Here is a 27,201-nt window from a genome sequence, read left to right as displayed (position 1 = left end):
TATCCAGGTTAAAAATGTTCTCAGTATAAAGTTTGTGAAGTGACTCACCACATACGCAAGTACTATAAAATGCATGCCCTTAACTACTATTTGAATTTTTATAGGTTTGTAGTTTTGCTGACTGCAAGAAAATAAAAGGCCTAGTGCCAGTTCTTACTGGGTCAAGATTTATTTTAAAGTATCAACATTTCCTCAACTTTTTGATACTTACAAAAGTTTCAGAGATTTTTCTGCAAAAATGTTTTAATAGACTTTATTCCAGTAAGGGAAATTTGGGGTTCTTATGCCATTAGTAACAAGCAATGTAGTTGGTGAATTTGTTAATAGAAATTGCCATACACTAGACTACCCTAGAGTTGTGTTTTTATTTTAAAGATGCTAGCGGAGGCATCAAGGACTAGTAATTATATTTGTGTCTTGAGCCAAGCACTAGGTGCAGAAAATTTGAAAACAGACGGTTAGTCTTTCATAAAATGATCAGGAGTCAGGTTGTGCAAGTCAGTTCCTCTGGCACTATGGAGGCTCCATTAAGTAGCAATTTGTGGAATGCGTTAAGGAGGCACACTTACCTGAATTTCAATCCAGGTCTATCCCTTTACCTCTTGTACAACTTTGGGCAACTCACGCTACCCCGTGAGTCTTAGTTTCTTCATCTGTAAAGTTGTATATATCTATTTTATAGGTAATGATTAAGTACAATAACATATGACCTAGCACAATTGTCAGTAATTGGCATTTACTTGATATCCATTTAATAAAAGTTAATCATAATAACTGGGAATTAACCTTCCAAATAGTTGTTTAAAAACTTGCATTCCATGATGAAAATCATTAAAGCATAGAAATATGTTTGAAGTTTCTTAAAAATCATTAAGAAACCACATTACATTAAAAGCAGTGTTTTACAGGTAAATCAGTTGAATCTGACAAGGATTGAGACACTGCTTTTGAATAGGTGGGAATCCTAACTCTGCCATTTAGTGGATTATTGTCTTTAGGCTAATCATCTACCTTCTAACACTCCACCCTCTCATCTGTAAAATGGGGATAGCTTTATAGGGTTGTTTTGAGAAAGGACTTTAACCATAGAAAGCACTTACTGCAGTTCCTGGCACATGTGCACAATAAGTTTTAGCTATTTTTGTTAGTCCATAGGTACCTTTTGGGGCATGGCCTTGAGTGCTTCAAGGAAATACAGTCCTGGGGTTTTTTAAATGTAGTGGTTAATGTTGGAACTTTGAGATTAAATACTTTTTATTTTTGTATAATACTTATCTAGTTGGCTTACATTAAGATAAAATACTAAAATAATTGGAATCTTTTGTCAAAACAGCACTTTCTTTATGTTTTATAAAAACAGATTTTTACAGTGAATCTGCTATGGTCTGAATGTTTGTGTCCCCTCAAAATTCCTATGTTGATATTCTGACCTCCCAGGAGATGGTATTAGGAGGTGAGCTCCACCTTCATGAATGTGACTAGTGCCCTTACTCAAAAAGGCAGGAGAGAGAGTCCCTTTCCTCTTCTGCCGTATGAGGTATAGCAGAGAGATGGCTGTCTGAGCCAAAAAGTCAGATTCTCACCAGGCACAGTATCTGCCTGGACCTGATCTTGGACCTCCCAGTTTCCGAAACTGTAAGAAATGAATGTCTTGTTTATAGTCCACCAGTCCCTGGTTTTCTGGTACAGCAACCTGTAACAGAAAAGACCACATTTATCTTTTGGTCATTCCATGTCTCCGTACTTTTAATCCAGTCTTCATTCATGCATCTACTTTCCCTCTGGCTTCACTTTTTGTTTGTAGAGTGACCCAAAGGAGAAGCAGGGGAGGCAAAGGTTGTACCCGAGACTGGTAGATAGTGAGCCTGACCATGATCAGATTTAAGTTGACTCATGATGGCTTTTTCAAGAGTTAACAACAAAATATTTTTTATTGCTTCCACTCACTATTGTAGAAGATGGTGAGAAAACTTTGAAGGACATCTCTACTTTTTTCAGCGGCTTTCAGTAATTTTTTTTCAGAGCCGTAATTTATCCAGTAACTTTTCAAAATACAGTAACAGTTAATAAAAGATTGGTAATTAGTTACCATATATTATAGGTATTATGTTAAGTATAGGGCCAAGTTTATCCTATATAAAGTTAATTTTTTTATATTCTCTATTTTGGGGCCATTATGTCCAAAGTAAACTATTTAATAGCATGGGGATTTTATATTTATGGGAATTTTTAAAGTTTGTAAGATTTTTATGAGGAGGCAGTATGGTTTGTTGGTTGTTATACTAAGAAGCTGAGGAGTTTTCGTTTAGGATAGTTAGAGTTTTGGCTTTGTAACTGACTAGTGGTTTGGCTTTGAGTTAAAAACCAAACCTAGTAACTCCTAGCTCTTTGACTCAAACCATGACTGACCCATAACCCGCCTTCCCTTCCATTGTAGGATTACCTCAAGGATAAGTGGTAAGGTATCCCCCACTGCCTTCTAGTGTGTGTAGCACCCAAAGGAAGCATAATTAGTTAAGTTTAAATCATCATATCCTGGTTTTTTTTGGCCTTGAGGCCTCCCTTCTCCCCTCCCCCCTTTAAAAAAAAAAAAAAGTCTTTATTGATTTCACAGAGAGGAAGGGAGAGGGGGAGAGAGAGAAATATCAATGATGAGGGAGTCATTGATTGGCTGCCTCCTGGGGAGGCATGTGCTCTGACTGGGAATCGAACCCTGATCGCCTGGACCATAGGTCGATGCTCAACCACTGAGCCACTCTGGCCAGGCTCCCTCCTCACTTTTTACCTAACTTTCTGTCTCCCTTTTTCCCTTTTTTCCTTTGGACGAGCACTAATAGCTCTGCAGAACCAGGTTAGGCATATAGTAGTTTAGAGCATAATTTTACTATTTGAATTATTTCAAAGCTCTATATTTGGACTGCCTTTTCTTTGGTTATGTATTTATTTTCAGTTCTTAATTGAGAGCAAACATACTTTTATAAAATTATTCCTGTGAGAAAGTATGACGCTTGTTTTATTGTCATATGACATGTTCTCTAGGCATGCAGTACCAAAAAGGGGACAAATACCTGACCTACATTTTCATTTTAGTTTGACATATAAGTAGTAGAAGACCTTACTGAACTAGCCTAAATAGTGGGGGCTGTGTCACTCTTTAAGGGATACATCTTTGTATTATCCTGCAGGAAACTTAGAGTACGGTGGGTAATGAACTGCCGTAATGATGTTCCTAGGAACCCACACGGGTGTCTTTCATTTCTCTTCTCTGCCATCTTGTGTGTTTTGGCGGTGTCGCTCTTCGTGGTTACAACATGGCCATGTTCCATGCTACACTATTTTTTTTAAATAAGGAAGACATATCCAGGTAAATTTCATTGACCATGATTGTATCTTATGCCTGTGCCTAAACCTGATGGGTGGAGTAAACTTCGCTTGACCTAACCAGGATTCAGCTCCCAAGGGGAAGAGGGTGAGCATTACTGCCAGCAAACGAGAAGGGGGCGTGTTTGTGAGAAGCCTGCACAGTCTGTCACAGCGAGGGAGATCACAGTTTTGCTAATTTCTGCAAATTTTTTATGAGATCACAAATGTAGGCGGTCATGCCTTGACTTATTCACTATATGTTTTGGAGTGCTTAGTGAATTCCACTGCTCTTACTGACCATAGAGCAGGGAACAAACAGGGAAAGACTTATTCACTATATGTTTTGGAGTGCTTAGTGAATTCCACTGCTCTTACTGACCATAGAGCAGGGAACAAACAGGGAAAATGTTGCTCCATGGAGCTTGTATTTTATTGATGAGATAGACAAACAAGATAAAGCAATTCAATTTTATGGTATCTTATGCCAAATGCTAAATCAAATTTGAATCAGAGAAGGGAGCGTGGAAGGTGTGTGTGTGGGGGGGGGGGGGGCTGCATGGAATCATGCCCAGGGAAGGTCTCACTAAGAAGATGACCTGAGTAAAGCTGAGGCAGCGTAGGCCTGTCCAGGGAGAAGTGTGTTCTAGGCAGACTCTGCGGTGGAGCGGGGTGAAGGAAGTGCCGTCAGAAGGGGGAGCTGCTAGACAGGATTGAGCAGAGGAACGACCCAGTAGAGCAGTGTCGCAATCACTTTGGCCGTCTGTTGTGCTAAATAAACCAAAGAGCATTAAAAATGGAAGCAAGGAGCCCTGGCCGGTTTGGCTCAGTGGTTAGAGCAACGGACCGTGCACCAAAGGGTCACGGGTTCGATTCCCAGTCAAAGGCATGTTACCTGGGTTGCTTTTTCACTCCCCACCCCTGGTTGGGGCACATGCGGGAGGCAACCAGTAGATGTATCTCTCTCTCCCCCCTCTCCCCTCCCCCCTCTCTCCTTCCCTCCTTTCCACTCTCTCTGAAAAGCAATGGAAAACATATCCTCTGGTAAGGATTAATAGGGAAAAAAAAGAAGCAAGGAGCCCAGGTAGGAGCTGTTGGAATAATCCAGGAGAGAGATGATGGTGACTTGGACGAGAGCAATGAGAAATAGTTGGATTCTGGGTATTTCCAAGCAGAGCCCACAGCACTTGCTGATGGTCTAGATGTGGACTATGAGGGGCAAAGAGGCCTCTATGATAGCGGCCAGGATTTTGGCCTGAAGAGTTAGAATGGAGTTGATGTGATCTGAGATTAGGAAGAACAGGGATTGAATTTAACGTCAGTAAATTAGCATGTTAAATTTGAGATGTCAAGTAAATATTGAGGACAGATCAATGTTTTTTTAAAAAATATATGTCTTTATTGGTTTCAGAGAGAGGAAGTGAGAGGGAGAGAGAGAGAGAGAGAGAAACATCAGGGATGAGAGAGAGTCATTGATGGGCTGCCTCCTGCATGCCCCCAACTGGGGATGGAGCCGCAACCCAGGCATGTGCCCTGACCGGGAATTGAACCGCTATCTCTTGGATCATAGGTTGATGCTCAACCACTGAGCCATGCCGGCCGGTCTCAATTTGTATTTTTGAAAAGGATGAGATTCGCCATTAATAATAAGTATAGTGGCATCTTGGTTTTCGAACGTTTCCGTTGACGAGCATTTCGGGTCACTAACGCCGTAAACCCAGAAGGAAATGCTTCGGGTTTGGAACCGCCTTGGAAGTGGAACAGGCCCCGCGGCTTCCGCCGGGTGCAGACCCTGAGGCCTGGCTGTGGGCTGTGGGGCCCTCGGTTTTCAAACGCTTCAGAGCTCGGGCTTCCAGAACGGATTACATTCGAAAACTGAGTACCACTGTAATGGCTTTTAAAAGAATATAAAGTGAAAACACAGCAATAAGGAGAAATCAGGAAATGGAGAAAAAAGTGTTATATGGGGAGGGATATTTTATATTCCATTGAACAAATACAGGGAAATACTAGAAATAATTTTAAAATAGAGTACTCGAAGCATTTATGCACTGAGAATTTATTTAGTGCGTACTATATTCTTCTTTCAAAAATCACATATTAAATATGTATTCTTTGAAGCAGTGGCTCATTTTTGAAGCCCCAGACCTTGTCCAAAATATGCATAAAAAAGAAATCCATTACAAGAACCAATAGTATAGATTTAGTTTGTGCCAGTTTCCTCTGTGACATGATGCAGTGATCTTTCTAAAGGACGTGTTGTTGACAACTACATCATCTTCCCTGACCCCAACTTCCTCAGCATTGTGTGCCTATAGTGAATGCTCAGGCATATCACTCAGTAGCAATCCAAGCCAAGAGAAAGAATCACTACAATTAATTTTGTGTGATATATATCAGGATCAATGGCTTTCCTTATGAAGGGGAATTAGTCCAAGATACCTTTTAATCAGATTATTGTACTTGTTTGCATTTAATAAGGATGCAGCACATAGCTAGGATTTTCAATCTGTGTTCATCACATAAAATGCTGAGAACACCTCATAAAATACTTTTCATATTTAGGTAGAAAATTTGATTTAGAACATCATTGACATTTTTAACTTATTTTAGAACTTTTAAAATATTATGCTGCATGAAGTAGGTATTGCTTGATAATATGTGCCCTACCTATAATGCAAAGTTGTTCAGGAAATTGAATTATAATTGCCAGATAAAAGTACTATAAAATAAATAGAAGGAATTATTTATTGGGCAAAGAAATTGTGCTCTTTAAAATGAATTAGGCTTTTCTCATCACACTTTTGGCCAATCAGGGTGAATATATGACTGATGACCTATATGAACAATGAGGGGAAACACATATTTAGAGGGAATACTATTTGTACAGAATCAGAGTATATCGAATTACTTTAGTTTGCCTGTTTCTCGTGTTAATTTTTGCAAAGTGACCATCTGCATGAGAAAGTTCTGCAAATGTGCAGTAATTAAGAAAGCATTTATGCTAGTTTTATTTGAGACCATTTTGATAGTAGATATGAATTAGCCTCATTCTTTGATTGACCATACTGTAAGGTTTTATCTACAAGTCTGCTTTCAAGTTCTTTGGGGTTCTTTATATACTCCTTTGTTTTTACTTTTTAAAAAGTAGAGTTAGGAAAATCTGTTGCCTAGAAAGTAGCATTTGTTCATGTGTGCAAATTATTACCTAGACTAGCAATTTTCAACCTTTCTCATCTCAGGGCACACATCAATTAATTACTAAAATTCTGCAGCACAGCAAAAATATTTTTTGCTGATCTGACAAAAAAATATATTCAGTCACACCAAACAGCTATTGTTGTGTTGGCTGTTGTCATTTTTTTATTTGACAATCTAAGGGAAAAGAGGTCAGTGCCCCTGACTGAGTAGCCAGGTATTCCATATGTTAAAAATTCTTGCTGCACAATGTTTTGGTTTTTTGTTTGTTCTTTTTTAAATATGTGTGTGCCTCTCCTTGCCTATGCCTTTGCCCCTGCTGCCTTCCTTGACCCTCTTACTCTTCCATTTTGTGTTAATCACTTTCTTTTTAGTAATCCTGAGTTTATAATGTAGGTCCTTAAATACCGTGCCATTTAATTTTACTTTTTAAGTTTGCAAAAATGGTAGTATTCTGTAAGTAGCCTTCTGAGACTTGTTTTTTTTTTACATTTATATTGTTACACGTAGTTGCTGAGTAATATTCCATTGTATGAATTTATTCTACTGGTAGACATCTGGGTTATTGTTGGGTGTTTTTGTTTGCTTATTTCACTTGTTTTTGATATGTCTATATTGATACAGGTGTGTGTGTGTGTGTGTGTGTAGCTATTTTATATACAGAGTAGAGCAAAAGTAGGTTTACAGTTGTTCATATGGAAAAGAATATAATGATTAATAAATAATAATACAAGAATAAACTTTGTATTTTGTGCACTCACACCTATAAGCCTGTATGTCCCCAAAACATATATACACAATTTAACAGCTGATAACTCACTTAATTTTCACTCCTTTTCAGGTTTAACTGATTTGAAATAATGGGTGAAGCAAGACTAAACTTCGAACAAAGAAAATTTATCGTAAAGTGCCAGTAGAGTTTTTTAATGGGGATAAATAAAAGATAAAGTTCATAGTATAAAACCGACAACCATCGATGAATTGAGGGTGCACAACTACTGAACAAAATGATTCTTGACAGTTGCGATTCCATTGCTCTGCGTTATCAGCAGTGCCTGGATCAGATCTATCATCAGGTTGAAAACAGGCATTGACAAAAAAAAATATTCATTTCTGTAGGTTCTTTTAAATTTAAAAAACGAACTGTGTGTTAATAAACACTGATTTTACAATCATTCAAAGTGTGTATACATTTCTTTGGGACTCCCTGTATACAACAGGCATTGCTAATATTAGTGCTCTTTTGTATGTGTTCTGGTGCACACGTGCAAGACTCTAGGATATATACCTAAGAGGAGAAGTGTAGAGATAATGCCAAATTATTTTCCAAAGTCATTGTATGAGTTTACATTCCTCTAGTAATGTATCAGAAGCTCACATTGAGCCATTATCATTGGCAAAACTTAGAATTGTCAGTCTTCTTAAGTTTTCCCAGTAGAGTGACTACAAAATGGTATCTTATTGTGGTCTTAATTTGCTTTTCTATCTATGATTGTTAATGAGGTTGAACACCCTTTCCTATGATTACTCACCATTGGAATTTTTCTTTCACAAAATGCTTGTTTTTGTCTTTTGTCCACTGTGTACCTAAAACTATGTGTTAAAGGAATTTATTTTTTATATTTTTAAGTTTTAAAATAATAACACACAGAAAAGTTGCAAGCACATTAAAAATGGAAATTTTCCCCCAAAGATTTGATTTGACACTTCATCACCCCTGAATAAACGAGTGTATATTTCCTGCAAGCAAGGACATTGTCCTATAAACCACAATAAAACCATCAAAATCAGGAAATTAACATTGATTTAATCTTCTACCATGTAATCTTCAGGTCTCATTCAATTTTCACAAGTCGTCCCAATAATGTCCTTTATAGCAAAACGATGCAGTTCAGACTCAACCTTGCATTTACTTGTCAACATCTTTTCATTAGCCTTCAGAATGGAATAGTCCTTCAGTCTTTGTTTGACTTTCAAGACCTTAGCACTTTTCAATACTATATAGGCCAGTTATTTTGTAGAATGTCCCTTCCTTTAGAATTGTCTGCTGTTTCCTCATGATTATACGCAAGTTATGATTATTTATCTGGCAGGAATATTACAGATGTGATAGTGTGCCTTCTCTCTGTATCTTATCAGGTGGCACCCAGTCTTCTTTTGACCCATTACTTGGATGTCCACTTGGATTACTTGATTATGATGGTGTCTTGCCACGTTTCTCTACTGTGACATTACTCATTTCCCCTCTGTATTTAATAATTATTTTATGTGGAGGTACTTTGAAACTATGTAGATATCCCCTTCCTTATTAAACTTTCATTTCCTTAATTAATTTGTTTGTATCTGTATGAGTTCATGATTCAGTATTTTATTTAGGGAACTATAATCAGTTACTGTTGTTACTTATCTTGATGCTCGTCTGGCCCTGATTTGGCCACTGGGATTCCTTTCTGATTGGCTTCTATGTTCTTTTGACTTGTCATTCGTCAGCCACACTGCTACCTCTGATTTCATTCCCATGCTTACAGTTAGATCACACTTTCTTCCCTTTTGTACCTCCTCTAACCATAAGAAACCTGCCTGTCGTTAACGTAAAATGTTTTGCTTATTTGATTAGTCTCACAGTATATAATAAATCCGCTATATCTATTACACCCCCTCCACCAAAAATTTCTGTTTGAGCTTCAAAGACCCTTTGTGTGGAAGCCCTTCTCATCCTACCTGGATCCCTACATTGCACAGCACGGTGCGTCTTTTTATGGGCACCTCCTCCCCCTGCTCAGGCAGTGACACCCATTGTTGGACCCCTGCCTTGCAAAGTCCTGCTCAACCCAGACTGCTCTTCCAGAGCTTGGGCTCTGACTCCCACACCACACTGTTCCCTCCACTCCACCACAGACACTGCCTCATTCTGCTCAGACTCTGACACCCCTTATTAGGGGTAACCTCTATCCATTTTACCCACTATTAATATAAATGTTACAGGATACACCCCCCCATACACACACATTCTAGATGTCAAGATCGTTTTTGGCAATGTGCTTTGTGATGTTGTAGTTCATCTTTTCTTTTTTTTATTTGTTGATGGAAGTTTTTAATTATAACAATTGAATTTATTCATCATATGCTTTATAGTTAGGCCTTCCTATGTTTTAAGAAAACTTTCCCTACTCTGAGCTTACAGTAGTATTCTTTTATATTTTATTATAAAATATTAAAGACTTGCCTTTCTACTTATCCCTGTGAAACTTATTTTATATGTTATACAATAGGGATCCAATTTCTTTTTTCCCCCCCAAATAAATAACCAATTGTTTTAGTGCTATTGAATGATTTGTCCTTTCTTCAGTGATCTGAAGTCAACTTTTGTCAAATATCACTTTTCATGGTGTGAAGGTCTGTTTTTTCTCCAGCAGTCAGTCTGTCTCTGTGAGAAGCACACTAACTGAATTGGTACCACTTTATAATGAGTCTCAGGATAGATAGGGCGGGCTCCCCAATGTATTCTTTTTTCTGGTTGCATGGCTTGTCTGTTAGAGGCTTTTGCTGCTCTGTTACTTTTAGAGTCAATTTAGAAATCTTTTGGATTTTGTCGGGATTGCATTAAATGTACTGGTTTAAATTGAGAATTTTTATTTTATGACATTGTGTCTGTCATGAACATGGTACTTATTTAGGTTATGTTTAATGTCTTCCAGTATATTTTTCCATATAGAATTTGCAATATTTGCAAGCTACTTCTATTCTTTGGGTACATTTTATTGTTGGATTTTTTAAAGTGTTAATTTCTGTTTATTACTGGTATATAAAATTAGTTGATTTGTAAGTGATTTATATTTAGCCACAATAATTGAATACAAACAAACCTATTCAGATAAATGTTGGACATGCTCAAAAGCAAATAAGATTAGAAGTCCAGGTTTTTACCCTGAAATTATTTTGATGCTTTACTAAATACTAGGTAAAAAGTCATCTTTTTTACAGTTTTATTGAGATATAATTCACATACAATAAAATTCACCCTTTTAAAGCATTCTTTATAGTCACACAGGTATACAGCAACCACCATTGAATTTTTGAACATTTTCATGGCCTAACAAGGAACCTCACACCCATTAGCACTCACTCCCCATTCCCATTCTCCCCCACGCCCAGCCCTAGGCAACTACTTACTAATCTACTTTCTGTCTCTGAACTTGCCTGCTCTGGATATTTCACATAAATGGAATCATACAATATATATTTTTGGTTTTTGTGTGTGATTGGCTTCCTTCACTTAGCATAATAACTTTTAAGGTTCATCATAGTGGTAGCGTGTGGCAGTCCTGCATTCCTGTTTATGGTTAAATAATATTCCATCGTGTTGGATCTGCCTCATTTTGTTTATCCATTATCAGTTGGTGGACACTTAGGTTTTGCAGTTTTAGGCTGTTAACGAATAATGCCGTTGTAAGCATGCAGCTATAGATTTCCATGTGGATGTAGTTTTCATTTCCCTTCTCTTTATACCTAGGAGTAAGAATCTCTGAGTCAGATGGTAACTCTGTGTTTAACTTCTTAAGGAACTGCCAAATTGTTTTCCTTAGTGATTGTGCCATTTTATATCTCCACCAGCAGAGTGAGAGAGGTGAATAGTCATTGTAAGTCTACTTTTACATTCTCCAAAGAGTAATTATTATTATATATATTAAATTACGATTATTTTAAATAATGAGAGAAATGACATACATCAGATTTATTTTAAAGCAATTTTTGATTCTCTATTGAGCACATATTTTTATTTTTCACAGTCTTATTGAGTTATAATTCACATACCATACAGTTCACCCGTCCCGAGTGTTCCGAATGATGGGTTTGAGTGAGCTTATCTAGATGTGCAGCCGCCAGCACAGCACAGTATTGGAGCATTTTCATCGCCCCGCAGAATTCCTTCATGCCCATGGCAGTCAGCTTCTGCGCCCTCGTCCTGTCCTGGGCGATGATCTGCTGTCCTTCCCTGTAAGTTTGACTTTTCTAGGCATTTCATATATAAATGGAATCATACAAATAGAGTATTTGCATCTAGCTTCTGTCACGAAGCATTCTGTTTCTGAGGATCATTCTGCTGCATGAATTTTTAGTTCATTACTTTTTATTTTGGTTGCCCCTTTATTCTTGTCCCTTCACCAGCTGATGGATGTTTGGGTTGTTCAGTCATTTGTTTTTATTTCTCTTGGTTAGATACCCAAGAGGGAAATTGCTGGGTCATGTGGTTATCTGTATAAGTTTAACATTTTAAGAAACTGCCATACTGTTTTCCAAAGTGGAAAATGTATGAGAGTTTCAGTTTCTCCCTGTCTTCCCAAACCTTTGAACTTTTTAGTCTTTAATTTTTTTTTTTAATCTATTCTAGTGGATATGTAGTGGATCTCATTGTGGCTTTATTTGCATTTCTCTAATTGGTAATGATGATGAGATCTATTTATGTATTTACTAAACATTTAGGTATTTTTGGTGAAGTGTCTTTAAATCTTTAGTAATTTTTAAAAATTGTTTTTCTTTTTATAATTGAGGTCTAAGGGTTTTAATATGCTGAGTACCATTTCTTTATGTGATCTTTACATTTCTATATATGTGATTTGTAAATATTCTCTCTTGTTCTGGGGCTTATCTTTTACCTAAATGATGTTTTTTTAAGAAGTTGGTGAAATTCAATTTTTTTTATAATTGATTGTACTTTGTTGTTCATTTTTAAGAACTCTTTCTCTAACCTGAGATCACAAGATTTTTTTTCCTATGTCTTCTAGAAGTTTTGTAGTTTTAGCTTTTACAAGTCAAACTATTAGCCATTTTGAGTTATTATTTAAGGCCTTTATGCTTTCATATATATCTTAGGATAAATTTCTACAAAAAAAGCACAAAGAGATTTTGATAGATGAATTTGGGGAGAATTTCCATCTTTACAATATTGAATCTTCCAGTCCGTGAACATGGAATGTATCATTATTTACATTTTCTTCAATATCTTTTAACAATGTTATGTAGTTTTCAGTATGGGTTTTACACTTCTGTTAAATTTACTCTTAAGTCACTTATTCTTTTTACTACTATTGTGAGTAGAATTTTAAAAATTTTATTACTGGGTTATTTTTAATATAGAGAAATTAATTTTTGTGTGCGGGTTTTGTGTATCCTGCAAGTTTTCTGAATTTTCTTATTAATTTTTGTAGCTTTTTCATAGATTCCTTAGAATTACCTATATACAAGATAATATTGTCTGCAAATAAATATAGTTAGGACTTCTTTTTTTAATTACATTTATTGGGGTGACATTTGATTGATTAGTAAGATTATGTAGGTTTCAGGTATACAATTCTGTGATACATGATCTGTACATGGCATTATGTGCCCACCACCCAAAGTCAAATCATCTTCCGTCATCATATATTTGGCTCCCCTTACCCTTTACTACTCCCCCACCCCCCTTCCCTCTGGTAACCACCATAATGTTGTCTGTGTCTCTGAGTTTCAGTTTTATATCCCACATATGAGTGAAATCAGATGGTTATTAACATTTTCTCTCTGACTTATATCACTTAGCTTGATAGTCTTAAGGTCCATCCATGTTGTCGCAAATGGCAGTATTTTATCTCCATATGTGTTCCATTGTTTACATGTCCCCACATCTCCTTTATCCAGTTATCTGTCAAAGAACACTTGGGTTGTTTCCTTGTCTTGGTCACCGTAATTAATGCTGCAATGAACATAGGGGTGCATATATCTTTCTGAATAAATGTCTTCAAATTTTTCCTATAGATACCCAGAAGAGGGATGGGGTCATATGATAACTCAATTCTTAATTTTTTTGAGGAATCTCCATACTCCTTTCCATAGAGGCTATACCAGTTTACATTCCCACCAGCGGTGAATGAGGGTTCCTTTTTTTCTACAACCTCTCCAACACTTGTTATTACCTGTCTTGTTGATAATAGCCATTTTAACAGATGTGAGTTGGTATCTCATTGTAGTTTTGATTTGCATTTCCCTAATAGCCAATGAGATTGAACATCTTTTCATACATCTGTTGGCCATTTGTATGTCTTCTTGGGAGAAGTGTCTGTTAGGTCCTCTGCCCATTTTTTAAATTAGAATTTGTTTGGTGTTGAGTTGTATGAGTTCTTTATACATTTTAGATATTAACTTCTTGTTGGAGCTGTTGTTTGCAAATATCTTCTCTGTAACTTCTTTTTCAAGAAGCCTGTATGTCTTTACGTTTCTTGCCTGATTGCAGTGAGTAGACTGGTACAGTGTTGAACGGTGGTAGCTAGAGCAGACATCCTTGCCTTTTCCCCAGTGTTAGAGGGGAAAGCAGTCAGTCTTTCACCACTAAGTATGGTGCTAGTTGTAGGCATTTATCTCAGAAAGGAAGGGTTGTTTTTCACATTGAAACATTCAATTAATGTAATAAACCTTATTAATAGAATAAAGAACAAGAACCACGTATTTCAATAGATACAGAGAGAAAAATTTGACACAGAAATCGAATAAAATAAAGAGTTTAAACAAAGTAAGAGGTAGAGAGGAAGCTACTTTACAAAGTGGTGAGGGAAAATCTTTCCAAGGAAATGACATTTAAACAGATATCTAAATAACCAGAAGGCCTAGTCATTCAGCACTTGGGATTGCACTTGCGTTGTTCACTTTGCAATTCCAACACCTAGGACAGTGCACAGTCCCTAAAATTTGTTTAACAAATGGATAGTTTAATATCTTTCTCAGCATCACTGTGTGGTCATTTTACCATGTCTGTCATTACATATTCTCTGGAAACATATATTTTAGTGATTGTCTATTGTTCTACAGTGTAATTATAACAAAATTATTTAAACATTTTCTTATTTGTAGACATGCTTCCTGTCTTCATGATTCAAAACACATCTGGCACATTCAGTTTCATTGACTTAGATTTAATGCTGATTTACCTGTTTATTAATATAAGACAGTTTGTAAATATTAATCTGTGAGAGTAGTCTATTTTATATTATCTTTAACTAATTTTAAATAATTTTCTTTTTATATTTCATGTGATCATATGTGTGTAGTTCAAAAAGGTTAAAACTGCTTTAATAGAGACGAACCATTAAAACAGTGCTAGACTATGACAAAAATCAGATACAAATTGTGGGCTTTGGAGATTTTTAACTGCTCATGTGAAAAATGTAGACTTGAACTTGATGCACCGTGACCAGGTGTTTCGCACTGCCTGAGTTCAGACCATCGTAAGTGGGTAGTACTAGAAAAAAGCCACGATTTATCTTCCAGAGGACTGCCAACTCCCCATCTTTGTTTCAAGGAAAACGTGCCAGAGTTTGAATCCTACTTTAAGCTTTTACCAGTTTTGTGATTTGGGGAAACTGAAAGTCAGTTTCCTCATCTATACAATGAGGTCGTGATAGTAATCATCTCATAATGTTGTTTTAAGATCATGTATGTAAAGGCCTGTGCACAGTGTCTGACACATAGTAAGTGCCCAGTAAATGAGAGCTAGCATTACCTTTCAGTCTCTTGTAGTCCTGGCAGTGTTGGTAAGAGTGTAGCTATAAGGGGTCCCCTATGCTTTGAGGCCTCGTCAGCAAATACTGACCAGGTCGTTAATAATGTTCCTCTGTAAATGTGTACTTTTACTTTGGTCCAGAGTTGGCCATTTTCTTTACTGAATACACCTTATTTGGAGACTGTTTTCTTTTTTTTAAATTTATCTTTATTGAAAGTATTACAGATGTCCCCCTTTGTCCCCCATTGACGCCCTCCACCTCCCCACCCCGCCAAGGCCTTCCCCACACTATTGTCTGTGTCCTTAGGTTATGCTTATATGCATATAAATTCTTTGGTTAATCTCTCCCCACCCACCCCACCCAACCCCTTGCCTCAGAGATTCGTCAGTCTGGAGACTGTTTCTTATCTGCTCACATACCAAAAGAGATTTGGCCCAAAAGGTAGTATTTTAAAGTACCATTAAGTTAAAACTTTTGGCATCAACTTGTAGGTCACTATTTGCAGCATTCATAATTGTAGTTATGGTTACTGCCTTTTTCCAACTTTAAAATAAAAGGTAATACCTTTGTTTTTCAAGAAGGAAAGAAATGCAATTGAAAACTGAATTAAAGTCCACTTGAATCTCAGTATTTTGGTAGGTAGTGTTGACAAGGGGCAAGATGGGGTTGCCTTGATTGAAACTTCCGAGGTTGGGTATTGAAGATTTGAAGAATTCCTAAAGCTCTGGCATATTCTAATAGGAATACTAATATGATTGCAAACATCGTTATTTTTAAGTTCGCACGTAAATCACTGCCTTATAAATAATCAGGAAAAGTGACTGTTCCCTACTGCTCTTAGAATTCCTATCAGAATTTATAATCCAGACCCAATTTGAGTCCAAGATCTATAGTTTCGGTGCATTACATTTAACCGGTCCTGCTCAGTCTGTTTCCCCTCTAGAAAATGGGGTAATGCATTCTTTGCTCATTGCACTGAGTTATGAAAATCAAATTAGGTCATGTCCAGGAAAGCACCTTGTAACTGGTAAAGAATGTAGTTTACTAATTACTACTCTAGTTCATCCTGTCAGACCAGCCCTTTGCTCACTACTGTGTGGTACCTTGCTGGTGGGGGTGACATGACAGCCTAGAATCTGTAATGTACACCACTTCTTATGAGGGCTTCTTTTATACTTAGACCAGGGAATGAACAATTATAGACTATTGCTAATTTTGTTCTTTAATTTATTTTATTTATTACCAAAGTAATACATGTTTATTGTAAAGAAACTAGAAACTATAACTCAGCAAAAAGGAAAAATTAAAATTACCTCTAAATTCAGAAATAATTGCTACTTTTACTTTTGTATGCTTTTGAAACAAATTCAGTTCTACTGAACATAATGTTTTTTTCCTGTTTTTATTATATAATGTTACATGGAGTGATATACTATAATTACATATTTTAATGGCTGCATAGTGTCCCACTATAATTTATTTAACTAGTTCCAAACTTTTTATTTTGACGTTTAATGGCTGTTTTAATTTTTTTTACATTAGAAATAATGCGTATAATGACATTCTGATGGCTCAGTATTTGTATTGTCCTCATTTCTTTTTCATTAGGGTAAATCCTAGACTTAGAATTGCTACATTAAAGGGCATATAACATTTTCAAAATTTGGGTTTTTTTTAACTTTATTGAGGTATAATTGACATGTAATAAACTGTACTTATTTATAGTTTGATAAGTTTTGACATATGTATACACCCATGAAACTATCACTATAATTAAGATAATGCCCTTTTGTAATCTCTCCTTTCTACACCTCACTTCTCCATCCCCAGGCAACTGATGATCTGTTTTCTCTCCCTATAGATTAATTTGCATTTTCTACAGTTTTATGTAAATGGAATCACACAATTTGTGTTCCTTTTTGTCCGGCTTCTTGCATTCAGCATAATTGATTTTTAAATTCATCCATGTTGTTTATATCAATCGTGTATCCATTTTTGTTTCTGAATAGTAAATAGTCCATTGTAGGAACGGACATACCATTATTTTCTTCACCTAGTGAGAGGCATTTGAGTTGTTTCCAATTTTGGGCTATTAAAAATAAAGCTGCTTTGGACATTGGTGTATAAGTCTTTCTATGGACATATGAGGCATTTGATATTCATTATAAATTTTGTGCTGGAAAGGTTACATAGATAGTATTTTGAAACAGGAAAAGCTTAATATGGAAGAAACTATAGGTATTGTTTTTTCCCTTTTTTTTTTAATATACCTTTGGGGGGAGTTAGAATTTTTAAGTGTAATTTAATTGAATTAGTTTGACAGAAATTGAAATTAACAAAGGTTAATAAGTGTATCCTAGCAACTATAGACCTTTTTTAGTTAGTTTTCTTGAAGCATCTACTTTTATCACATTAATGTATTGTCTAGAAAGCAAAGATCTGTTCCTTTCCTTTAATGGACAATTTATATTTCATAAACAATCTGTATTTCTCTGTCAAAGGACTACTTCTATATTGAACTTCTATATCAAGAAAAGGTACTAGGAAAACTCTACAGAACTTTACAAAACATATTCCAGAATTTGGTTTGGAATAGATGGCCAAGTATCTTTTTCTCTCCTCTTAACATGTACCCTAGACTGAAGGAGGAGCGGGGAATCTGAAGACTCCAGATGACATCAGAGTTACTTTCAACAGCCTTCTCAGTTTCCTTTCTCAGAAAGCAGAGACTCAAACCTTGGAGACAAGACGGTGAGAATATTTTTCCTGAGTTCTTAAGGCTTAATCATTGTGATTTTAATATATTTTAGACAGTCCTTTTGAAGTTATAAATTAGCTTATAATAACCAGATTTGTATTTTGTGTTTTATCTGTGCAAATTATTTCATTAGGCAGTGTTTTTTTAAAAAGTGAGCGAGATACAATTCTATAGTTAAGGAACTTAGAGGGAAAGGATAAATATCGATAAATAAATTTAATCAAGCAGTAAAAAGTGGTTAAATGCTATAAAAAAGAAACAAAAATATTATTGAGAATTCAAAGATGTAGGTTACTTCTGGAGAGAAGAGTTGGGAATCTTGAAATAAATAGTATTTGTGTTGGTGATATTTAATTTGTTTTTACAGAAAAAACCCAGAGAAAATGGATAGTTAATGCAAAACCTGCAATAGCAATCTGATTTCAGATAAAAAGTTAATTATTGTTTTGAAGAAAAATAGAAGCATGTTTGGTTGTTGTGGGTTTATTATAGTCTAAGTCAGTGATTACTTTTTGAGTTATATAAAATGATTACCTCTTACAAGGCAAATAGTGTATCAGCATTTCTGAGAAATGATAAAATAATCTGATTAACACCAGTAGGTGGGCAGTGCAACAGAAAGAGATGACTGAGTGGTTAATGCTACTTGGATTAGCGCCCCTGTTTTCTAGTGTAGCTACCACCTATAATGAATTTGTCATGTCTTAAACTCTTGAACCTTATACTGCTTCTGCCAGGGCAGAAGCAACCCAAGTAAACTGGGAAAAGACACAGTGATTGATTATTGCACTTACCATTCGTTGTGAAGAGTTTACTTTCAATCAGCTACCTGAAAACTGTTCACAAGAGAAAGCAGATAGAATATCCTAAACTTCACAAGTATTTTAATGGACCATGATGCTTCAAAGGGGGATGGCAGTTTCGAGCCAAACTTGTTTTTTACTGTAGGCATTATATGGTCAGTACAACGGCAGTACTAACTCCTTTGCTATTCTGATTATATTCAGAAGGGTGTTTATTTTAATCACCCTTCTTATATTTTAATCACTCTGATTATCCTTTCTTATAATTCACCGAGAAAGCCTTTAAAAACATTATATTTATGAAATAAAAAGACAAACTATTTAATCTTGTAATTATAAAATTATTTGGTTTCTAGTCATTTTTCACATATTCATATATTATTTTATTCTCTAAATTTAGACTTTAAATCAGCCAGACTTTTATTTGTAAATAGTAAGCACTCTTTCATTCAGGTATGATTATATGTTTATGACTGTTTGATAAACCAAAATCAGCTTTTATATTATATGATGAAACACAGTAGGTATTAAACCCCAGTTCTCAACTTTTAATTTTGTTAAAATTATAACCATGCATATTTTTGTGTTTCTGTTAATTTGTCAGCACCCTTGTTTTACCAAGTAACCAATGACGACTTATGACAGTTGGATAAATAAATTATAGATAGCCAGCTGGTAAATATACATAGCCGATAAGTTGTCCTTGAAATATGATCAAATTTAGATTTTTCTCCCAGATAGAAAAGAAGACAGAGTATTTAGAATATACAGTGAACAACTTTGAAAACGTGTAAAAATGAATTATTGGTGATTATATTATTTACATATATTTAAAAATATTTCAAAATTTTAGAAGTGTGTGTGTTCTAAAATGTGTTCCATTGAACAGTTCTTCTCTTTGAATGAGGAGCTCATGGTCACGTACGTTTGCAGAAGTTGAATCATGATGCATCCTTCGCCTCCCTTCAGCCAGGGGATTGCGTCTCCAAGGAGGAGCCTCCAAAAGGAGGGCCTTGTATCTGTGTCTCCAGAGACTAGTATTGAATAGAATGTAGTTGAAGACTGAGCTGATATATTCCGCGAGGTTTTACTGTAGTTTGCCAAACAGCTATTCTTCAAAAATAGCCACATTATATATTTGAGTATAGTAGTGTCCATCTGAATGAGACGCCAAAGATGATGATTAGGAAAAAAAGGACAAGAATTTGATGAAATGAGCACTGCAAACCATATAAAGCGTAAGGTGTTTATAAAGCTTCTTAGTGTCTAATTCACTTGTTAGTTCCCCCCTTTGAAATGGTCATCCCATATAACTAACAAAATAAAATCACCCATTGTTATATTTCATAGGACTCCATATTCTTTCTCTACTGTTTATCTCATTGTAACATTCATTAGCTAATTTGGATAAATACTGATAATACAAAATATAGTGAATAACTCAGGTAGAATTAGGTAACTGACCATAAATCAGTTTAGCTTAAATACTTGAATATACTCATTTTCTCACTAAGTGGAGTTTCTATTATTTTATCTCATGATTTCTCACTGGAAAGAGTTCTTTATTGTATATTTTCTTTCTAGTTCAATTAAATTGTTGATGACAATTTCAGCAGATGTCGTATGTTAAGGGTTAAAACTTTTTTGTCAGGTATAGAAGTGTCTGTATGAAGAGACAAAAATGGCAGTGACTCATCTGGTTCTGACAGATTGGGTTATCAGATTGGTGAAGTGAGGCTAATTGTCTATATAGAATGCCTTCCCCAAACTTTATAAAACACTGCTCAAAGTAATGTTTTTAATTTAAGAAATAACACTCTGAAAACACTTAAACTACACAAAGCTTTGGTGAGAACATGGTACTAGTGAAACAGTCAATCAGATCTGTTGAAAATCTTGGTGAGTCATTTTAGTTGGGATTAACTGCTATAAACTAATTTGTCTATCTCACTGATGTTTCCCTGGTTTCATGGGCAAGAAAATTTGGATGCTTGGCTCAAAACATTCATTGTTAGTTTCCAGCATTGTTCCCAAGCACTCTTTAATTCTCTTTCCCACAGCAAGCACCTTGGTTCAGAGTTCATTTCTCATCTGTAGAGTTTGTGCTGCTAAGCCTCCTTACTTATTTCCTCACCCCAGTCTCTCATAGCCACCAGATTTTCCTAAAACTCCAATTTGCTAGTTACTTCTCTGATCAAAATAACTCAGCAATCTCAATAGCATAATGACCATCAAAAAGTAATAGGCCTTCCTTAAACAACCCTAATGTACTGTTGCAATAGGAAACATTAATATAATTAACATTTTTCTAAATTCAGTGTCATTAAATAATTGATTTTCCTTAAGTCTTTTACTTAATACCTTACTTAATATAACTAACCTCATTTGGGGTGGGGGTGGAAATTCCCCACTGTACCAAGCCTCCATATCAACTCAGGTTTTTTCTCTCCCATGAAAGAATTCAAATGAAATAATTAAAATAATTTTAAAATGGGTTGATCAGAGTGTCAGTTCACTTTCTCTTCTTACACAGTCCCTGGTCTTTTTCACTTAAACTGACTGTGGTGAACCTGATATTCTCCTTGACACTCTGCTACGTTTGCCCTTCAACCATGCTGCCTGCGGTTTGCACAAGTTAGTGTGAGTCTAAAAGTAGAGCCCATTATGCATTTTATTTAAATAACTAGAATTTCCCCATTCTGCATTAGAGAGATAGTAGTAATTTTCAAGCTTCTTTTATTATTTTTTTACATCTACTTATAGAAAAATTATTGATAGTACAGTCTATATAAGCTTGAAGCTTTTATCTCCTGCTATTGTCCCTCCCCCCCCCCCCCCATCTTGCCACTGGTTCTCCGAGCTTCTCAAAGTATCTGTGATGAAGGACCAGTTTTGTTTGTTTTCATTTTATTTTTTAAATAAATTACTTTTATTGTATTTTGTAAAAGCTTCTTATGTATGACAGATTGGAAATTATGAAAAAGAAATATAAACTATAAGTACCAATCTTTTACCATTAAACTCAACAGACATCAAATTACTTTGTCAAGTTCTATAAAAGTTTCTGATTACTCAAACTTTAACTTCAAACTTTCTACAATGTACTGTATGCTGCTGTGCTTGCCTGCTAGGCTGATGTTCTTCACTACCTAAAGGATGCATTTTAGCCCCTTTTCCAGTTGGCAAAGCCTTGATTATTGCGAGTCAGTTCACGTGCCACCTCTGAGGGGTGCCTCACTAAGAAAGGTTCCCTGCCTTTCACTGTCTTCTCCACAATTTGCCTTGCATGCCTTTCCCACTTTGTTCATGCCTTTTCGTAATAGTAGCTCCCTATATTGCTGATCATATTTTTCCTGACAGATGTGAACCCACCAAGGGCTCATTTATCACTTAGTTATCTACCTTCAGCTTTTGATATAAGGCAGCTTCTTTATAAGTATTTGTGGATTTGTTGATTCTTGCATGGTAAATTTAGAATAGCACTGACTGTGTGCTGAGATGGGAGATGTTTCATATCCCCCATAGTCTACTAATCTTTTTAAAGAGATCATTTTTTTTGTTTTTTACACTTGGATCTTGGGAAGATTTTTGCACAGAGGAAAGTGTTTATCTGGCATAGTTACTGTGTAAATTTTTGAAAATTAAAAACTAGAAATTTTGTTTGAAGCTTAAAACCAACATTGCACTTCTTGATGCTTTACTTCAGTAGACTAGCAGCAGTTCTCAAACTTTTTGGTCTCAGGACCCCTTTATACTCTTAAATTATTGAGGACCCAAGAGAGCTTTTATTTATGACAGTCATATCAACTGATATTTACTATATTATAAACCAACTGAAAAACTTATTAAAACACAGGAATATGCAGGGATGTAGGACGCATATCTTGTAGCCTCTGGACAACTCCATTGTACACTTATGAGAGAAAGAGACAAACAAGGAAATAACAGTTTAGTATTATGAAAATAGTCTTGACCTCAGGTGCCTCCTGAATGGATTGTGGGGATCTTTGGGGTCCATGGGCCACACTTTGAGAACCATTGCTTTACAGGAATGTACTTGTCTAACTGCCAACAGAATATTTTGTATTTTTATTTTAATAATGTTTTAACCTAGCTCTTGTGTTTGTGGATTCATAAAATTGTTAGGTTTTTAAAATATCTGCAAGGCTTATCATATTACCCACCCTTCTATTAATGTCTAGACATAAAATGTGCTGGAACCTGTTACCAGTGTTGGCTTGGCAGCTATGAGACAGAGATGCTTACTCAAGGAGAAGTCATTTTATTTGTGGATACTTGGTAAGGTCATTCCTAGTTGTGCCCTGTCAGTACCCTGGCTTTGCCCTGTCAGTACCCTGGCTTTCAAGTGCTAGCCCTTTTAACGACTTGTGAACTTCTAACTACCTCTCCTGTGATGATTCTTCTTACTCCAGGGGGGTGGGAGGATTGGTCATTTTCTTAATGATTTTATGGACTAGAGTTTACTTCTTCAGGGAGCAAGAAGTCTTCCCTTGGAAGCCTTTGCTTTTTCTCTCCTTTGTTTGACTTTCCCCTCCACTTGCCTCAACCTGATCTGATCCCTGATGCTGGCTCCTTTTCTGAGAGTACAGTCTGCTCTCTGGCACATAGTTACTTGGCCCTAGTGACTCCCGTTCTTTTTCATTCCCACCCTCTTACCTTGGCTGATACTCTGTTAAATTCTTTCTGAGGTCTTAGCAGGACAGTCAGTCTCTAGAGTATTTGACGACTCTCTTCGAATTACACGGGTCCCGGGCCCTCCCAGAGAGTCCTGGGAGTGCATTGTGTACTGTCAGCAGCATGGGTGACCAGGATGGCCACTAGCTCCGGCTCTTCACCCACGGACAGCCCAGTAGTGTTTTTACTCATGGTCTTTTTATTGTGTGCTCCCGTCACAGTGTGAGCTGTAGTTTAGGGACTTATCATTGTGAGTAATAAACTAGAAACCCAAAGCAGATTAAATCTTGAGGACTTTCTGTTTTTTACTTCCATGTCCTAACATAGTCGGCACTCAATTAATGTCTGAGTTTATTTTATTCTCGTTAGTGTTTGTAGATGAAGCTCTTAGCTCCCGCAACCACCTTATGGTTTAAGCCAGACCTGTCTCTCTCACAGCCAAGGGAAATATGCCATCACACCGCTCTCAAGAGGTACTTGTTGCTCTCTTAATGCAAAATCCTTACCTGGTGCTTCATGTAGATTATTTGAAATGTACAAAATTAAAATCTCCACAGAATCTGATTCTGACTTTGTTAAGTACCTCTATAGGAGCTCTTAGTTTTCTTGAAACTTCGTACATCATGTCAACATAGTGTTTTACAAATGTGGTTTTGAGATATAGTAATTATTTTCATCATTTTTGATTTAATGAGTTTGCTGTTAAAAATAGCCTATTTTATAGCATGATTTTTATGATACAAATTGCTTTCTAAAATATTCAGACCAGCCTTCACTGTTTTTTAGTTGTCTTTTTTTCTCAACTGCCCTGCCCTTACCTTATTTTGACTGTTTTCTACTGTGCACTACTTTGTCTCAATTTCTTTCCTCCAAAGTCATCAACAATTCTGTTTTTGTTTTTTGTTTTTTAACATGCATTTAATCATACCATGGCCTGTAAATCTTCCACTGCCCACCAGATAAAGGCCAGCTCCTTGGCATAGCCTTGATTCAGAGTCCTTGGTCCCAGTTGTGCTTCCAGCCTAATCTCTAGTCACATTGGACCACCCCTTCCTGTATCGCACTCTGCTCTTCCCTGCCTTTGAGTGATAGTTCTGCAGCCTAAAGTGGCTGCCATTCTCTCCTGCTCTTCCTCATTTTTTTAACCGTCACTGACCATCGCCTATGGTACATTCACGTATGAACTGAAAACCTAGTTACTGCCCACTGTGTTCTGAGAGCACTTTAACAGACTTTAGCCATAGCACTTAACGCAGTATATATACTCTTTTTTCCGTGGTGACTAAAGAAGAAATTCCCATGTACTGTACCCTCTCATGTGTTATGTACTTACTAGGTAGTACTTTACCCTTTCTCTTCCATTTGGGAAAGCATATCTGAATTCAAGTGAGTGAAAGTGGTTGTTATTCAGCATGATCCTGAATTTACTTATTTTTTTTAAAAGGGCATAATTTGCAATGTACTGGACTTTAATAAACTCTACATCTTACACTAAGTATACTTCACAACAATATTCACGACATACCTTATATCTGCTGATGACAAACTAACATGTCTTAGATGAAGATACACTGATTCTAGAACATTGCATTGTAAGTAATATAGCTGTTTGTTCCCCTAGATTATTTCTTGAGAACTGTAGCTCCTAAATTAAATTTACAGAGCATTGCCAGACCATACTCACACCCTCTGCTGGCATTAATATGTTCTCTTTGGGCCCCTGCATTGGAAATACTACAACGCAATCCCAAAACGTCATGCAGATTTCTTATAGCAAGACTGAGATTGCTTTATCTTGTCCTGCTTGTGTTCACTTTCACCATTCTGATTCTTTCCCCTTCTTAACAGTGTAGCCATCATGTTAGGAATAAGGCATTGAGTCAACATGTGATGCAGCTTTCTTTACCTGTTGTATGTAATATGTATGAAGTTTGATTTAATCAGCTAAAAGCTATTCTTAAAAAGATTCTAGAGATTAATGTTGATGGAAGCATTTCTTTATCTTAACCTATCACTGTGCTGCTAATCTAAAGGATAACAAATAGAGCTTTGAGTTTTACCTTCACTACACTAAAATATGGTCAAGAAAATATTCCACCTGAATTCTTTTATAAGCACAATGGGAGGGTTCAGTTTTGAGTACTAGTAGCGACCCCATTCTTTGTGATTGCTTGCTTACATAATTTGTTATGAAAGAATGCTTCTAGGTAAATTATCTCTCCAGAATGCTTGAAATTTGTTCTGTTCTGCTTGGGAAGGGTTAAGAGGAGACAACATCCTGTCAAAGACCTTGTTTTTAATTTTGCTTCTCACACTGGCACAGATCCTGCTAAGAGCAGCCCAGATTAGTTCAGAAAACCTTTGAAGAGATTTAAGATGTCCTTCAGCCAGTTTGAAGGTTTTTGTCTTGCAAATCCAGTACAAGGGCGCCTGCAGGCATCTCGACCCTTGCTGTGCTGCTGATGCAGCTCAAGGTCACACTAACCCGCCCTGTGACATTCAACAACAAAAAAAAATTATGCGGTGAAACTGCTTCAGCGTTCAGCCAACCAACAACTTCCTTTAGTGAGGAACTAAGGAGAAGTCTTTTTTCCCCCTCTTTTTCTTTTTGGGGGCTCTGTGAATTTTTGCTGTAGGAAATAATCCCGGATTTCTGGTGTGTGTGATGACAAGGTCATTTCTTAATTAGAACACATGTAAAGAACAAAGCTAAATGGCTTCAAAACAGCTTTGTAGTTGATGGAGAAGATTTAAATTATTTAAAGAGATAGTCACCCATGTATGATGGAAGCTGAATTCTAAAGGCATTAACTCCTTCCTTTCTGTCTACTTGCTATTTCTCTCTCTGAATTCCTTATGTCTGACTTTAGAAGGCTGCCTTCTAAATTTAAGAAGATTGATAAATGCCTATTCTTTTAAAAGGGCTAAACATTACTTATATTTCAAATTCTCAGATAAACTTTTAATGGAGTTTTCTCCCAGTGATATTGATGTCCTAGAAATTTATCAAGTGGCTTGAGTAGGAAGGAAGAATTAAACCTTTCCCCCAAGGACTGTGATTTAGTTATAATGCGTTGGAGGAGGCGAGTCCAGTGCTGCTTCCTGCGCCTCCCTTTCACGCTCTGTGATTTGGAATCCTCTTTAGAAGTCACACCACATGGCCTTCAGGTTTCTCAGCTGTCAAAGAAGTGGGTAGACAGACACTGGCTTTTTTTTTTTTTTTTTTTATAGGGAAAAAATGTAAATTTAGTTTAAAATGGACTTTAAGAAAGTTGTCTCTGAGCATACGGAACATTGTGAAGGCACAAGGAAACCCTGTCCATACACACTTAATGGCAGACTGGACCTTCTCTGCTTCCCGGAGCTTGTTCCCGCTTTGACCCTCCTTTGTTGCCCGTGGTGCTGACTCCCAAAGACATCAGCTCGAGAGAGGCCACGTGATTGGCTTTCTATGCTTTAGACAGGCCCATCACCTCTGTAGGATTAGGGCAGAATAATCTGAGAGAGTAATTTTAAGGTTGATACTTTCTTTATACATATATATCAATATGGAAACACACATTGCAGTTATCTCCTTATACAAAGAATCACATGTAGAGAAAGTTAACTTCAGTGTTATGGCACTAACAGTTTTCTCAGAATTCGTCCAGTTGCTTTCTTAAAAAGATGTTTCTGTTAAGTGTGACTCCAGTAGAATCAGAGCATGTACTTCATGAAGATAGATAATATTTTAAGTGTGATTATTTGAGCTGATATGTTGAATTCTTTCAGCCACACTTAAATTTTGTAGTATAATAGGATGGATTGCACAAGAACAATTTAGAATTAACTACACTTATTAGTCTGAAGGATT

At 36.3% G+C, this 27,201-nt stretch overlaps 1 protein-coding gene across 5 annotated transcripts in view; it reads left to right on the top strand.

Annotated features, from left to right (window-relative positions):
* The window catches only part of NRIP1 (nuclear receptor interacting protein 1), a 90,574-nt gene that overhangs the window by 29,659 nt on the left and 33,714 nt on the right, over nucleotides 1-27,201 (top strand). For 3 of the 5 annotated variants that reach the window (XM_081139176.1, XM_081139175.1, XM_081139174.1), the window contains exon 3: nucleotides 17,731-17,843. The exons of 1 other annotated variant lie outside the window; for it this stretch is intronic. The gene's annotated coding sequence lies outside the window, so the exon portion shown is untranslated. Of the gene's footprint in view, nucleotides 1-11,348; nucleotides 11,557-17,730; nucleotides 17,844-27,201 lie in introns of all 5 variants that reach the window. One more of the 5 variants, XM_081139177.1, reaches the window with a different exon arrangement.

The sequence above is a fragment of the Miniopterus schreibersii genome (genome assembly GCF_964146895.1).
Source record: "Miniopterus schreibersii genome assembly, chromosome: 5".
Lineage (NCBI taxonomy): Eukaryota > Metazoa > Chordata > Mammalia > Chiroptera > Miniopteridae > Miniopterus > Miniopterus schreibersii.
The sequence above is the reverse complement of the archived record's forward strand: the minus strand, read 5'-3'. Positions and strand labels throughout refer to the sequence as shown.